This window comes from Halichoerus grypus, chromosome 15 (genome assembly GCF_964656455.1).
Source record: "Halichoerus grypus chromosome 15, mHalGry1.hap1.1, whole genome shotgun sequence".
Lineage (NCBI taxonomy): Eukaryota > Metazoa > Chordata > Mammalia > Carnivora > Phocidae > Halichoerus > Halichoerus grypus.
In genome coordinates this window covers 55,731,961-55,747,633 of record NC_135726.1, presented here as the reverse complement: position 1 = coordinate 55,747,633, position 15,673 = coordinate 55,731,961, and the positions used below count along the sequence as shown (strand labels likewise).

Below are 15,673 nucleotides of genomic sequence, written 5' to 3'. Positions count from 1 at the left end.
ATCCCCTGCATAATCATGACATTATTACCAAACCTAAGAAATTAAATAGTGGAAATTAAAACACTGGGGGTTTCCTAAGTAATAAGAGCCATAAAAGTGTACACAAGGGGCGGCTGGGTGGCTCAGGCCTTAAACGTCTGCATTTGGCTCAGGTCAGGATCTCAGGGTCCTGGGATCGAGCACCCGGTCGGGCTCCCTGCAGGGAGCCTGCTTCTCCCTCTCTTCCCTACTCCTGCTCTCTCACTATCTCTGTCGTTATCTCTGTCTCTGTCAAATAAATAAAATCTTAAAATTAAAAAAAGTGTACACCAGGACACTTTGCTGCAGCCTGACAACAGGTCACATTAACATGACTCGTCCCGTTTGAGTCTGGGTCTCCACTTTGTCCTTGGGATATCACAAAAGTCCTCTTCTGCTGTGTGAAGAGGAACTCAAAAGCAAGGTCTTTATGTGACATCTCCAACCCGCAGATAGTTTGGAGGCGTTCAGGTGAAGTATGCTTTTTTTTTTTTTTTGATGATATAACTTTAGCCTTTTGATTTCCCAGGATGTGTAACAGGTTGGAGTTTGGAGTAGGGCCGGTTCGTTTGATCTGCAGAGCCCACCAGATGCTTCCAGAAATGCAGTAGCTCTCCTCTGCGCTTCTTCTAGGTTTAGGATTGGCAACAGTGTACCCCGTCCGACCCTCCTCCGGCTGTGGCCCGGCCCTCGGGCACCTGGAAAGCCCCGCGCCGCTGAGCTCTGGCCGGCGCCCCCGGGGGGAAAGCTCCCCCTGGCCGCCATCCGTCCCTCTTCCTCACCGTCAGGCACGCAACCTGTCTTCACGGTTGGCTTCCCGGTTCTACCGGCCCTGGTGCCTCCTCTTCCACGACCTCTACTTCCAAATACCCTAGAGTTACTTCTCTTCAGTGCACGTGTCTACTGTGCCCCGTGCAGAGCACGATGCCCTTCATCAGAGGTCTCCCTGGATTCTGCTATCTGGTGCAAGAGCAACCATCTCTCCGGCTGCAGGTCACCCCTCGGCTGCCGGGGAGGCGCGCCGGGTGGGCCGCGCTACTGAGCATGCGTACCGGCCCCCGGAGGGGCAGCGCGACGCACGCGCTCCTGAGCATGCGTAGCGGCCCCGGCGTGCTGCAGAGGCGCGGGCCGGAAAGGCTCTCGGGAGGAAGTGAGTGTGAGAGCGGGAGAAGCCGGCGGAGGCTTCTGCCCCGCGCATTATTTCAAGACGACCACTCCCGCTGTGAAGCCGATCAGTGCGAGGGGCCGTTATTACTCGCCAAGTGTCAAGGGTGCAGAATTCGAGTCTTCGGAAGGATGCGGCCCTTCCACCTGCTTAGGAGTGAGCGAGAGAAGCGGTCGGCGCTGGGCTGGACGGGAAGCGGAAGTGGTGTGTGCCGTCCTTTTCACTTCCTGTGGCCGGCTGAGGACTCGGTAGCTGTTCGCCTAGAGGTGCGGCGTCTGGTGAGTGCTCGGGGAGGGTGGTGGGATCCCTAACTGATGAAGGCAGCCTGGAGGCGTCTGGCGTTCGGCGGTGGGCTGGGGGATCTGTGATGAGTGCCTGGAGAGGTGGCTTGGGCGTGAGAGCAGGGTCGCGGGAGTGGGTCAGCGAGGCCAGGGATTCACTCCTTAGGGACTTCTGGTGGTCAGTGTTTGGTTGGCTGTGTGAGTCCGATAACCTTAATGTGGGTCCCTGGATGGGGTGACTTGCTTCAGGATAAGATAGCAGTGTGTGGGCGTGAGCGGTTGGATATCCTCATCTGTGTTTGTGATTGAGTAGCTTGTCGGGGTTGTGCACAGGTCTGAGAAGTGTGGTGAATTGGGGGAGGTCTTGATGGGCAGGGGGTTTTCGGTAATTTGACTCCACCGCCTCGGAAAATGGGAAAAGGCTTTCTGGGGTACGATTCTCATAGCTGACGCACAGTTTGGTCCATCATACCCAATCGCCTACGCAAGGCCTGTTTCGACTCTCCTTTGACCCCAACTCATACTCTCTTATTCGTTCAGTGAAAAATGAAAATACTTTTAAGTGACTAGATTAAATTAATCTGCAAAAGATGTGTTATGAAAGGTGTGGCTTCTGCCTTTTGTCCTTGGTTTTTTTAAATCTCATTTGCGTGTTTCTTTTCTGGTTGATCATGAAACAGGTAGTGAGAAACAAGCCAGTTTCCCCAAAATATGCTACCTACAGATAACAGTTGTTAACTTTTCTTTGTTTTTTATTTTAGGCTTTTAGAAAAGATTTGAGAGAGAGAGAGAGAGACCGCTCAAGTGGGGGGAGGGGCAGAGGGAGAAGTAGAGAGAGACTCTCAAGCAGACTCCCCACTGAGTGCCAGCGGGACTTGGGGCTCGATTTCAGGACCCATGAGGTCATGACCTGAGCAAAATCAAGAGTCAGATGCTAAACGACTGAGCCATCCAGAAGCCCCTTTATTTTAGGCTTTTTATGCCTTTTAAAGTTATTAATTGAATAATTTCTTAAAACTGACTTTATCATATATACATTCCCATATTCTTTTAAAAATGCTTTTAATAGATTTTTTTAAGATTTTATTTATTTATTTGACAGAGAGAGAGAGAAAGCACACAAACGGGGGGAACAGCAGAGGGAGAGGCAGAAGCAGGCTTCCCACTGAGCAGGGAGCCCGATGCGGGGCTCGATCCCAGGACCCTGGGATCATGACCTGAGCCGAAGGCAGATGCTTAACGACTGAGCCACCCAGGCACCCCTAAAATACTTTTTTAAAAGTTAAAAAAATACTTTTAGTATTTCATCAAGTGAATATACTATGGAATTTTGCCTGGTGTCACATTAAAACTATACATAAATTTAGGAAGAACAATCTATACTTTTATCTTAATACAAATTGGTCTCTACAGCTCCTCAAGAAAATTTTCGGGTTTTATTATATAGGTTCTGGATATTTATCTTGTCTTTAGTAATTTTTACTGCTATTGCAAGTGTTTCTTTTTTGCCATTTAAACTTTTGTTTCAAATTTTGATGTAAAGAAAAGCAATTAAAATACCTATCTTGGGGTGCCTGGGTGGCTCAGTCCGTTAAACATCTGCCTTCAGCTCAGGTCATGATCCCAGGGTCCTGGGATTGAGCTCCTCATCTGCCTCCACCCTCAGTGGGGAGTCTGCTTGAGGATTCTCTCCCTGTGCCCCTCTCCCACTCACACTTGCACTCTCTCTCTCTCTCTCTCAAAAAGAAATAAATAAATCTTTTTAAAAAATCTATCTGGGCCCATTGCTGAATTTTCATTATTATGCATAGTTTTCTGTTTTTGTTTTTTTTTTTTTTCTCTCGAGATTTTTTAGGAAAGCAGTCACAAAATCTTCAAATTATTTTAGTGGAAAGAATGTGGATTTTTAAAGTCTTGGTTTGTATCTCAATTATACCACTAGCTAGAACATTGAGAAAGTTACCTAATTCTCTGAGTGTCCAATTTCTCATTTGTGTAAACTAAATTCATAGTGACTCTGAGGGTTGTGAACATTAAGTAAAATCTATGTAGAGTAGCTAGAACAGTGGGTGACGGTTGCACTTTATCTTATTTTCTTTCAGTTTATACAGTTACATGCTATATTTTTGTGTGTCTTGCCTCTTTCCTTCAACATTATGTTTATGAGCTTCATCTATGTTACATGTATCTTTATTTTCTTATTATTTCATTCATTCATATTATTAATATGGCACAGTTTATTTTTTTCCATTTTACTATGGATGGACATTGGAATTGTTTCTCATGTTTGGTTATTATACACTGTGCTGTTGTGAACATTCTGGTATACATATCCTGGTTTACAAGTCTCCATAAGTTTTTCTGAGATGTTTACTTGTTGCTTGATCATAACAATGACTTCACTAGCTAACACCATGTTTTCCCTGAAGGAGCTCTTCTAATTTGCACCCCTATCAACAGCGTGTGAAAGCTCCTTTTGCTCTAAATCCTTGCCAGCCCCCTGTATTTTCAGATCTTTTGCTTTTGGTCCATCTACTGGGATTGTGGTAGTATCTCACTGTAGTTTTAATTTACATCTTCTTTATTATCGGTAGGACTGGGCCCCTTTTATTATGTTTCAGGGACATTGGATTTCATTTGTATAACATGCCTCTTCAAATTTTTTTTGCCCAATTTTTCTTGGGTTATCTGCCCATTTTTAATTTTAATATATTTTTTAAAGATGTCATTTATTTGAGAGAGAGGGGGGGGGGGCATGAGCAGAGAGAGGGGCAGAAGGGGAGGGAGAAGCAGACTCCCCACTGAGCAAGGAGCCCGGCGTGGGGCTCGATCCCAGGACCCTGAGATCATGACCTGAGCCAAAGGCAGACACTCAACCGACTGAGCCACCCAGGTACCCCTTATTTTTTTAAGATTTTATTTGTAAGTAATCTCTACACCCAACATGGGGCTTGAACTTACAACCCTGAGGTCAAGTTGCATGCCCTACCAACTGAGCCAGCCAGATGCCCCATATCTTCCCATTGTTTATTAATTTTTTTTTTTTTAAAGATTTTTTATTTATTTATCTGAGAGAGAGAATGGGAGACAGAGAGCATGAGAGGGGGAGGATCAGAGGGAGAAGCAGACTCCCCGCTGAGCAGGGAGTCCGATGCGGGACTCGATCCCGGGACTCCAGGATCATGACCTGAGCCGAAGGCAGTTGCTTAACCAACTGAGCCACCCAGGCGCCCCTCTTCCCATTGTTTAAAAATTGATTTGTTAGTTCTTTATATTTTCTACATATGAGTCCTGGTTGGTGATACATGTTGCAGATGTTCTCACATTCTGTGGGCTTATTTTTCACACTTTTTAAAAAATGGTTAAATTTTTTTTTAGTAACTATTTTTAATTGCTCTTGTTACTACATAGAAATGCATTAAACTTTATATATTGATTTTGTATCTAGCTATGTTATATAACTTTGTTAGTTTTACTAATATATTTGAGGAGTCTTTGAATTTTTCTTTGTAAACAACCCTAACAAAAGCAACTTATTGCATTTCTGTTTCATCTTTTCTATCCTTACAGGGTTTGTTTGTTTTCCTTTTCCTTGTTTTTTCCTGGCCAGGACAATCAGTATAATGAAGAATGGAAATACTGCTAGTAGGTATCCTTTTCTTGTTGACCTCAGTTTGGGAAAATTTTCAGTGTTTTACTCTTAAGTATGATGTTTGAGGTAGGTTTTTTGATAAATACTGTTTTTTTGGACTAAGAAAGTTTCCTTCTAGTTCCCACTTTGCTAAGATTTTTGTTCTTTTTGTTGTTTTAGTCATCATTGTAAGTTGAATTTTGTCAAATGTTTTTTGTTATCATGATTTTTCTTATTTAATTGTTGTGAATTACGTTTATTGACTCTAGGATTCTAAATCAGCTTTGTACTCCTGGGGCATCTGGCTGGTGCAGTTGGTTAAACATCTGACTCTTGGTTTCGGCTCAGGTCTTGATCTCAGGATTGTGAGATCAGGCCCCACGTCAGGCCCAGTGCTGAGTCTGCTTGAGATTCTCTCTCCCTCTCCTTCTTCCCCTCCCTCTGCTCTCTTTCTCTCTCTCAAATAAATAAATAAATCTTTAAAAAAATAAGGATAAATCAACTTTCTACTCTTGGTATAAAACCCGTGATGACATCCTAAATTAGCTTTTCTTTGCATTGCTGGATTTGACTTACTATTCCTTTGCATGGTATCATTGGTGTTCATGTATGAGATTTGCCTGTAATTTTTTTTTTTCTTGGACTGTTCTCAAAACTCAGTTTCTACCAGTTACTATGTTTCCCAATAGACTATACTTTTGAAGTTGCAGATTTTAATACATAGTCAAAAACTCAAAAATAAGTCCCTATGCACCTGGGAAAGTCCTTGCTGACTGTTACCACTTTTCTTGCAGAGCAAAGCACCAGCCAAATAGCAAGCCCAGATCAGTTCAAACTAGTCTGAGACACAATGGTTACCAAATTTGACCTTTCACTGACTTTTACCCTCATATACTAAAAACCATGGGGGGAGGGGGTGGAGATTTAACGTGTTAGATATGCAACACATGAGGAAGCATGACCTTTAAATGTGCAGATATAAATAAATCTCTGCCTGTCCATGATGACGTGTCACCCTTTTCCCACCGAAGTTTCTTTAAAACCTTTCCCTGACCTCTCCTCAGGGAGTCAGCCTAAGGAATTCCTTCCTTTGTGCTGCCTCCCTTGTGCTTGACCATAAGCCCCAATAAAGCCTTGCATGTGCTTTTAAATTTTGGGTCCAGGGGCGCCTGGGTGGCTCAGTCAGTTAAGCGGCTGCCTTTGGCTCAGGTCATGATCCCAGGGTCCTGAGATTGAGTCCCGAATTGGGCTCTCTGCTCAGCAGAGACACTACATGCCACTCTCCCTGCTTGTGCTCTCTCTCTCTCTCTGACAAATAAATAAAATCTTTTTAAAAAAATAAATGAATAAATTTTGGGTCCAGCCTCATTTCCACCATTGCTGGGTCCAAGCACTCAAGTCCAGTAACAATAACTAGGGAAGTTATCAATCCATAGGTATGTGTAGGATGTCTTTATGAATATTAAGAGCATCTCAGCCTTGGACATTGTATTTCTAGAACCTTTGGATTAAACTAACTACTTAAGGTGTCAAACTCAGTGTTACTTTTGTTCCCGGAAGCCTGATCAGAGTCAACAGAAGGCCCAGCCTGGAGTTCTCTGTGAGGGTAGGTCCTCTGCAGTAAAAGCAGAGATTCAGGGTCTCTAGTTGATATGCCATCTAAAGTAAATGTTCCTCTTAAATCCACAGGTCTCACTCTCTGGGAAAAGACAGATTCCATGATGTGAGGAGGTAGAGGTTCCTGAACAAGCAGTGTCATGGCACTGGTGGTTCTCTTGACCAGAGAACTCTTATCAAGACTCAGAAAAGAGCTAGAAAAGTCATTTGAGCAGATGCTGGAGTCACTGGTCATTTTCCAAGAGCAGCTGAAAATGACCAAATCCCAGGTGAGCTGTCTTTCCAAAAGATTTGAGGACATTTCTAGAATGTACATAATTGAGAGCAACACTACACAAATGATAAAAGTCAGGTGGGAAAAAGGCATAGAAAGAAGATTGAGACACAGCCAGGTGGAGCATGGGTGCATTTACAAATGGTGGGTCATTCAAAGTGCTTAACGTCAAAACATTGCTATGTAAACCATTAGGTTCAAAGTGGAGTTGCCGGTTTTCCTCTGGTGCCAATGGGAGCTGTAATCAAAAGAGAAACAGGCATTTTTATGAAGTACATTTTTTTTTTTTGAAGTACATTTTCCATTAAGACTGTTCCTCACAGCCAGTAAATGCTTTCTGGCACTTAGGCACAAGGTCTTCATCAAAAACCAAAAGAGTTGCCCCAAATCAGTATCACCATTCCTCCTCCCTTTCTTATTTGAACCCACTCCAGTTGCTTTTTATCTCCTCCTTCCTCCACAAGTGGTTTTTATCAGGATCACCAATGACTTCATGTTGTTAAATACCACACTCAGTTTTTACTTGACCTTCCAGCAGCATCCAACATTCCTTTTTCCTTAAAATACTCTTGTCATTTGGTGTTCAGAATGCCATGCTCTCTGGATTTTTCTGCCTTATTGGCCACTTGTAGGGTTCAACTTCTTTTTGTAATTTGTCTTGTCTCCCATTCTCTTATCTTAATCCCCAGAGTGTCTCAGGGCTCATTCCGTGCATCTTTTGTATTTGTACTCACTCCTCAGTGTTCTCATCCAGCGTCACAGTTTAAGCAGCACTGGTATGGTGATGGCTTCCTCTTTGTATCTCCAGCCTGCGCTTCTTTCTTAAGCATCTCCTCCTATATCGTACTGTCTCCCTGACATCTCTAAGGTACACATCTCTACAGGTGTGTCCAGCTAATCATTTCCCAAACCAAGTTCCTAATCTCACCTGAAACCTGTTCCTTCCATAGTTTCCTTCTTTCAGTTAATAGCTTCTCCTAGCTTCTCAGATGAGGGGTCAGCAAACTTCCGTAAAGGGCAAGATGATTAGCCTTTGTGGGCCAGATAGTCTCTGTTACAACTCCTCCACTCTGCCACACAGCACAACAGCAGCCGTAGACAATACAGGAGCCAATGGGCATGTCTCCATTTCTCACACTTTTATCAATCTCTGTCTTTCCCATCACCCGTGGGCAAATCCTGTTGGTTCTGTTTACAAAGTAGACCTCACATGTGCCCCTCTTCGTTGCCACAGCACCACTGTAGCCAGAGCCGCCATCATCAGTCACTTGGACCGCTGCAGCTGCCTCCTCACTGTTCTTCTTGCTAACATTCTTGCTGTCTTACAAGCCCTTCTCCAGATGGCTTTGTTGCTTTGGCCCTTAGTATTTTCTTAAAAATTTTAGAAGCAGCTTGTCAGTTTCCACAAAACACCTCCTAGGATATTGGTTTTATCCAGTTGCTTGGCTCTATCAATTTGGAGGATAATCAATATTTTTATACTGTGGAATTATCTCTTTTTTTAAGATTTTTAAAATTTATTTATTTAGAAAGAGGGGGTGAGGAAGAGAGAGTGAGCACGTGAGCACAAGTGGGGAGAGGGACAGAGGGAGAGAATCTCAAGCAGACTCCCTGCTGAGCGCAGAGCCCAACGCAGGCCTTTATCCCATGACCCATGAGATCATGACCTGAGCCAAAACCAAGAGTCAGATGCTCAACCAATTGGCTACCCAGATGCCCCTATATCATGGAATTTTCTAATCCAGGAACATGGCATTTTCTTGGATTCATTCACGTTTTCTTTAATGTGTTTCAGTAGAGTTTTGTGGTTTTCAGTATTGAGGTCTTGCAAATTTTTCAAGAATTATTTCTAGGCATTTGCTGTTTTGATGTTACTATGAATGGTATATTATTTAATTTCATTTTCTAGTAGTTGGCTACTAGTATATTGAAATACAGTTGATTGGGGCACCTGGGTGGCTCAGTCAGTTGAGCATCCAACTCTTGGTTTTGGCTCAGGTCATGATCTCGGGAATGTGGGATCGAGCCCTGTGTCAGGCTCCCCTCTCAGCAGGGAGTCTGCTTCTCTCCCTCTCCCTCTGCTTCTTCCCCTGCTCTCTCTCTCTCCCTCTCTCTAAAGTAAATAAATAAATCTTTTTTAAAAAATGAAATACAGTTGATTTATCAACACTGATCCTATGGCCAGTGACATTGAGAAATTCATTTATGAATTCTAATAGTTTATAATTCTTACGGATTTTCTACATTGAAAATCATGTCCTCTGTCAATGATAAATTTCTTCCTTTCTAATATTTTTGCCTCTTATTTCTTTTTCTTGCCCAATTGCATTGGCTAGGATCTTCAGTACCATTTGAATAGAAATGGTGATAGGCATCCTTGTCTCATTGTCTCAGTGCAGAAACTTTTAATAATTCATCATTGAGTGTAATGTTTGCTTTGAGGTTTTATATTATTAGGTTTATTTATTATTTAGGTTTTGTACTATTTTTCAGATTAAGGCAGATTACTTATATTCCTAATTTGCTAAGAGTTTTCATCATTAAAGGGTGTTAAGTTTTATTTTATGCTTTTTTTTCTAGTGTTTTCCTGAAGTTTTGTTATAAAAATTTCAGATGTACAGAAAAGTTGAAAGAATTTTACAGTGAACACTCATATACCAACCAGGTAGATTCTGTAATTAACATTTTACTGCCCTTGCTTTATCACCCATGTGATATTGTGAGTCATAAGAAATATACATTTGGTCATTCAGACAACCAAAATACATTTCTCATCTATATTTGGTCTTGTCCACAGTTCCTGGCTCATAGCTCCCAAAATCCTTGGAATTTCCTAAATGTTGAGAGTGATAACAGTATCTTTTGTGATGTGAACAATTACTTTTAGAAGCATCCAAGGATGAGGGCTGGTTGCCAGGAGAATCAACCATGTGATTAGAGGGTTGGAACTTGCAGTCACACCCCCTGACCTAGGGGAATAGGAAAAGGGCAAGAGGTTGAATCAGTTTCCTGTGGCCAGTGATTTAATCAGTCATGCCTGTGCAATGAAGCCTCCATAAAAACCCATAAGGACAGTGTTCAGACAGCTTCCAGGTTGGTGAACAAGTGGAGATTGGGAGAGTGGTGCACCTGGAGAGTGCATGGAAGCCCCTTACCCTTTCCCCATACCTGGCCCTACGCATCTCTTCCATCTGGCTGTTCCTGTGTTATATCCTTTTATGGTAAACTGGTAATCTAAAAAGTAAAATGTTTCTCTGAGTTCTTTGAGCTGCTCTAACAAATTAATTGAACCTGAGGAGGAAATTGTGGGAACCTCTGATTGATAGCCAGTCGATCAGAAGTACAGATGACAATCTGGACTTGTGACTGGCATCTGAAATGGGAGAGGGGAAGGGGAGTCTTGTGGGACTGAACCCTTACATGGTGGAATCCGATGCTGTCTGCAGGTAGATAATGTCAGAATTGAGCTGAATTGTAGGACACTGCGCTGGTGTCCTAAGAATTGCTTTTTTTTGTTATGATGAAACCGTCACCCTGCCATGTTGGAAATTGAGTCTCAGAATATCAGAAGAACGTACCTCTCCATTTAGCCATTCCTTTCTCCCTTGTTTTTTGCTGTATTTCAAAGTAAATTGCAAACATTAGCAAACTGCTCCCTAAATACTCCAGCATGTATATCATTAACTTATTGTTTAATATGTATTTATAGTACTTTTATTTATTTTGATGTAAAATTTACATACAATGAAATGTACAAATCTTAACCATTTGGTAGTTTTGACATACGTATTCTCACCTGTGTTACATCCATTGACATGATGATGTGATTTTTATCCTTGATTCTGTCAATCTGGTGATTTACATTAGTTGATTTTTGAATGGCAGGATATGTTTAATGAGTTTTAAGTTTCTTCCGTAAGGGTAAAACTAGATTCATCAATCCTTGGATATATAATGTAATGTGAAAATGATCATAATAAATTCATATGCATTTTTTCCATGTCACCGTGTGAAAAATCACTTGAAACAAGTATGCTTTTACAGGTAACATTGTCATTTAAGGATGTGGTTGTGGACTTCACATCAGAGGAGTGGCAGCTACTGGATCCTGTTCAGAAGAACCTATACTGGGATGTAATGTTGGAAAATTATAGCAACCTCGTGTCTGTGGGTAAGGACCCTTGGTGAACCCTCAGCCTATTGCCATTCTTTTCTTAACTGCTGGAATTTTTAAGTTTTCTGAAATGTTTAACGTCTTTGAACTTATGATTTATGGATGGTAGAACTTTTGTGTCTGTCTGAACCTGGAGAGAGGATCTTGCTCTCACCTCCCAAATGAAAGTTTTTCACTTTGCTGAGGTGCTAACTCTGAAACAGTCCCTTCCTATTTCTTCAGAGGTTCCAAAGACCAAGCTCTTGGCACCATGTTTATCCATATGCAGATTGTTAGACTTCCAGACTAGCAGCAGTCCTCCATCTGGAACAGGGAGTCATGGGTTATAGAGGGAGAAATCAGCAGTAAGGGCCATCTAGGTGAGTGGATAAAAGCCAGGTCCATGAGTGAAAGCCTAAGGAACTAGAATCTTTGATAGGTTATTTTGAGAATACTGCTTAAAAACCTTTAAACCCTTGAGACACCTGGCTGGCTCAGTAAGTAGAGCATGTGTCTCTTGATCTCGGGGTCGTGAGTTCAGGCCCCACTTTGCAGGTAGAGATTACTAAAAAAAATAAACTTTTTTGAAGTCTTTGCCCTCTGTGTCAGATCTGCCACTTAGCTAGGACCCGGCTTTCTTGGTTATTCTCTCTTTCTAGCGTCTTCACTCTTTATCACCAACACTGCTCATGTTGCCTTCCTCCTGCTCAACGTCTCACCTATGGTCAGAATTAAGCTTTCACATACACATGGATTTTTCCCCATAACCATGACTTTTATGTTGCTCTGCTTCCCTTCTATTTTCTCTTCACCTTCTTTTTTTTTTTTTTTTAAAGATTTTATTTATTTATTTGACAGAGAAAGAGACAGTGAGAGAGCGAACACCAGCAGGGGGAGTGGGAGAGGGAGAAACAGGCTTCCCGCGGAGCAGGGAGCCCGATGCGGGGCTCGATCCCAGGACCCTGGGATCATGACCTGAGCCGAAGGCAGACGCTTAACGACTGAGCCACCCAGGCGCCCCTTCTCTTCACCTTCTAATGGATGCCTCTAACTTGTATTCTATTTCCAGAACATCATTTCTTTCCTTGATCCCTTGATCCTTGTTATGAGAGTTGGCCCCTTCCAGTACCTAATCATATACACATTCATTGGTCTCCTTCCTAGAAGACACCTGGCAAGCTGATGATGGTATAGATTGGGATTTGGGAAAACTCTGACAGGCTGGATCCCATGGGAGAGGTACCAGGAATGTGATGCATTCAGCAAAATATTTCACCTGAGAAAAGACTTTGATCAATTTGACTCAAATGGAAAAACTTTGAAACATAATTTAGACTGACTTTTCCAGAACAGAAATTATATAAGTAAAAAACCTGAAAAGTTATTTTTCCACACTATGCACAAAAACACTCATTCTGGAATTGCTATGAATATGATTGTGGAGAAGCCGTCAGTAAGACATTGTGCCTCAATGAGTCATATAGAAATGAGATTTTATAAATGTAGTGAATGTCAAAGATCTTTTCACCATATGTCACAACTCCTTCTACACTGAGAAGTAACAAAGGAGAGAAACTCTATGGATGCAGTGAATGCAGAAAATTTTTCTCACAGAAATCACAGTTCATGGTACACCAGAGAATTCACACAGGCGAGAAAATACATGAATGCGATGAGTGTCTGAAAGCTTTTATTCGGAAGACAGAGCTTATTTTACATCAAAGAACTCACATAGGAGAGAAGCCTTATGAGTGCAGAGAATGTCCAAAGGCTTTTAGTAGTAAGTCTCAGCTCACTCTACACCAGAGGTGTCACACAGGAGAGAAACCCTATGAATGCAGTGAGTGAGTGTGGGAAAGCCTTCCCCCACAAATCTACCCTGATTCTGCATCAGAGAACTCACACCAGAGAGAAACCCTATGAATGTAATGAATGTTGGAAAACCTTCATTAGTAAGCCACATCTCACTAAGTGTGAGAGAACTCATACAGGTGAGAGACCCTATGGATCTAAGGAATGTGGAAGAACTTTCTCTCTTAAGTTTAGTTTCACTTTACATCATAAAATGCATACAAGAAAAAAGCTCAATGAATGCAGTCAGTGTCAAAAGCTTTCATCTGCAGGTCACAGCTCCTTGAAGACCAAAGAACTCACACTGGAGAAAAACCCTTTTCATGTAAAGAATGTCCGAAGGCTTTCATCCAGAAGTCAGAGCTCACTTTACATCAGAGAATTCATACTGGGGAGAAACCTTATAAATGCAGTCAATGTCAGAAAGCTTTCGTGCGGCAGTCAGAATGCATTTTACCTCAGAGAGTTCATACCGGGGGGCTGGGGGGGAAGCCTTTCCAATGTGAATTGGAAAGCCTTCGACACCAAATCACCACTCATTACATACCAGAGAACACGCACAGGAGAGAAACCCTACGGATGCAGTGGTTGTGGGAAAGTTTTCTCACAGAAGTCACAACTCCCTGTACATTAAAGAACCCACACAGGAGAAAAACCATATGAACGCAGTGATTGTCAGAAAGCCTTTAGCCATAAGTCCCCACTCATTATGCACCATACAGGAGAAAAGCCCTATGTATGTAGTGAATGTGGGAAAGCTTTCACCTGGAAACCTGGCCTAATCAAAGAACACATACAGGAGAGAGACCCTACAATGCAGTGAATGTGTGAAATCCTTTGGTGTCAAGTCACATAGTAGTCAGGTTCCATGCCCAGTGTCATATAGTAGAGAAATCAGATGGATAAGATGGATATGGTGAAAATGAAAAAGCATTTAAGGAGGCCATTCCAACATGAGATAGCAGGCGTATGGGAGACAGTTTTTATGGTGACTAAAGAAAAGCTTCCAGTCAGATGTTTACTTTCATTGAGAATTAAAATGAGAGAGAAATCTAGTGCCGTAGATAAATATGACAAAAATCTTCAGTAATAACCTGCAGTGCAGTCGTTCTTCAGAAGGCATACACGAGAGAAACTGAATTTAGCAAATGTGCAGAAGTTTTCGCACAGAAACCCATAGAGGAAAGAAACTGTACACAGGGGAGGAATGTTGCAATATTTTCATTGAGAAACCAAATTTCAGATGCACCGGAGAGTTTACGCCAGAGTGAATCATAGAAGAGTAATGAATGTGAGAAAAGTCTTTTACTGAAAGTCAGAAGCATGTGATATTAGAGAATTTACACTAAGGAATAACTCTGATTGCCATAAAATACTTGAAAACCTTTTCTTTTTTGAAAACCTTTTCTATTATGAAAAAAATGTCCACAGATAATACATGTAAGAATGCAAACCTGTGGGGGCACCTGGGTGGCTCAGTTGCTTAAGTATCCTACTCTTGATTTCTGCTCGGGTCATGATCTCAGGTTCATGAGATCAAGTCCTGCCTTGGGCTCCGTGCTCAGCGGGGAGTCTGCTTGGGATTCTCTCTCCCTCTCCCCCTCCTCCTCTTCTCTCTCTCTAAACTAAATTAATTTTTTTAAAAAGGGGGTGCCTGAGTGGTTCAGTCGGTTGAGCATCATACTTGGTTTTGGCTCAGGTCATGATCTCAGGGTCGTGAGATGGAGTCCCGTGTCAGGTTCCATGCTAGGTGGGGAGTCTCCTTGAGATTCTTTCCCTCTGCCCCTCTCCCCATTCATGCTCTTTCTCTCTTTCTCTCAAATAAATAAATCTTAAAAAAAAAAAAAAAGTGGGGCATCTGGGTGGCTTAGTCAGTTAAGCATCTGCCTTTGGCTCAGGTCATGATCCCAGGGTCCAGGGACGAGCCCTGCGTCAGGTTCCCTGCTCAGCAGGAGTCTGCTTCTCCCTCCCTCTCTGCCCCTCCCCCTGACTCGTGCGCTTGCTCGTGCACGCTCTCTCTCTCAAATATTTAAAAAATAAAAATTAAAAAAGTTTTTAAAAGCGTGGGGACTACACCATGAAATGGAACTCTAATTGTGTATAAGAACTTATATTTAGGAAAAATTAAACCAGGTCAATAAATTGAGATCATTTTCTCTAGAAATAATTTTAGAAAGTAAGTCATGTTCTTGCTGTGAATACCATGTTGATAAAGAAAATATTTCAAAAGGCTTTCAGTATGAAGAAGACATCAGTGTTCACTGTGGAGTATGAGCCTTTTTAAGTATGTGTATAAATGGAACATTCAGAATAAGAGAAGTTTACCAATAATTTCAGCTATATATCTAGGTGTTTATTTTCTGATAATATCATGGAACATGCTTTTTGAGCTTTGAAAATTGTGACTTTTTGAGCTATATGTGTAAGTATATTTATAGGTAAGAGGTGAATATATGTTTTGTAACTATATTTTGAACTGATTTCAAAATTACAGAAAAGTTGCAAGAATAGTTACAAAGAACTTAAAAAATTTTTTTTTTAGAGAGAGAGTGCGCAAGCGATTGGGGGAGGGGCAGAGGGAGAGGGAGAGAAAATCTTAAGCAGGTTCCATGCCCAGTGCAGAGCCCGAAATGGGGCTTGGGGCTCGGTCTTACAGCCCTAAGATCATGACCTGAGCCAAAAT

The 15,673-nt window shown here is 42.0% G+C and overlaps 1 long non-coding RNA gene and 1 pseudogene across 1 annotated transcript; both read left to right on the top strand.

Annotated features, from left to right (window-relative positions):
- Positions 1–1,139: 1,139 nt before the first annotated feature.
- Positions 1,140–11,454, top strand: LOC118543275 (uncharacterized). Its single transcript, XR_013444336.1, has 3 exons — positions 1,140–1,461; positions 6,785–6,981; positions 11,031–11,454. It is a non-coding gene; the product is annotated as an uncharacterized LOC118543275 (long non-coding RNA).
- An 846-nt stretch (positions 11,455–12,300) lies between these two features.
- Positions 12,301–13,910, top strand: LOC118543209 (uncharacterized; annotated as a pseudogene).
- The last annotated feature ends 1,763 nt before the right edge of the window (positions 13,911–15,673 follow it).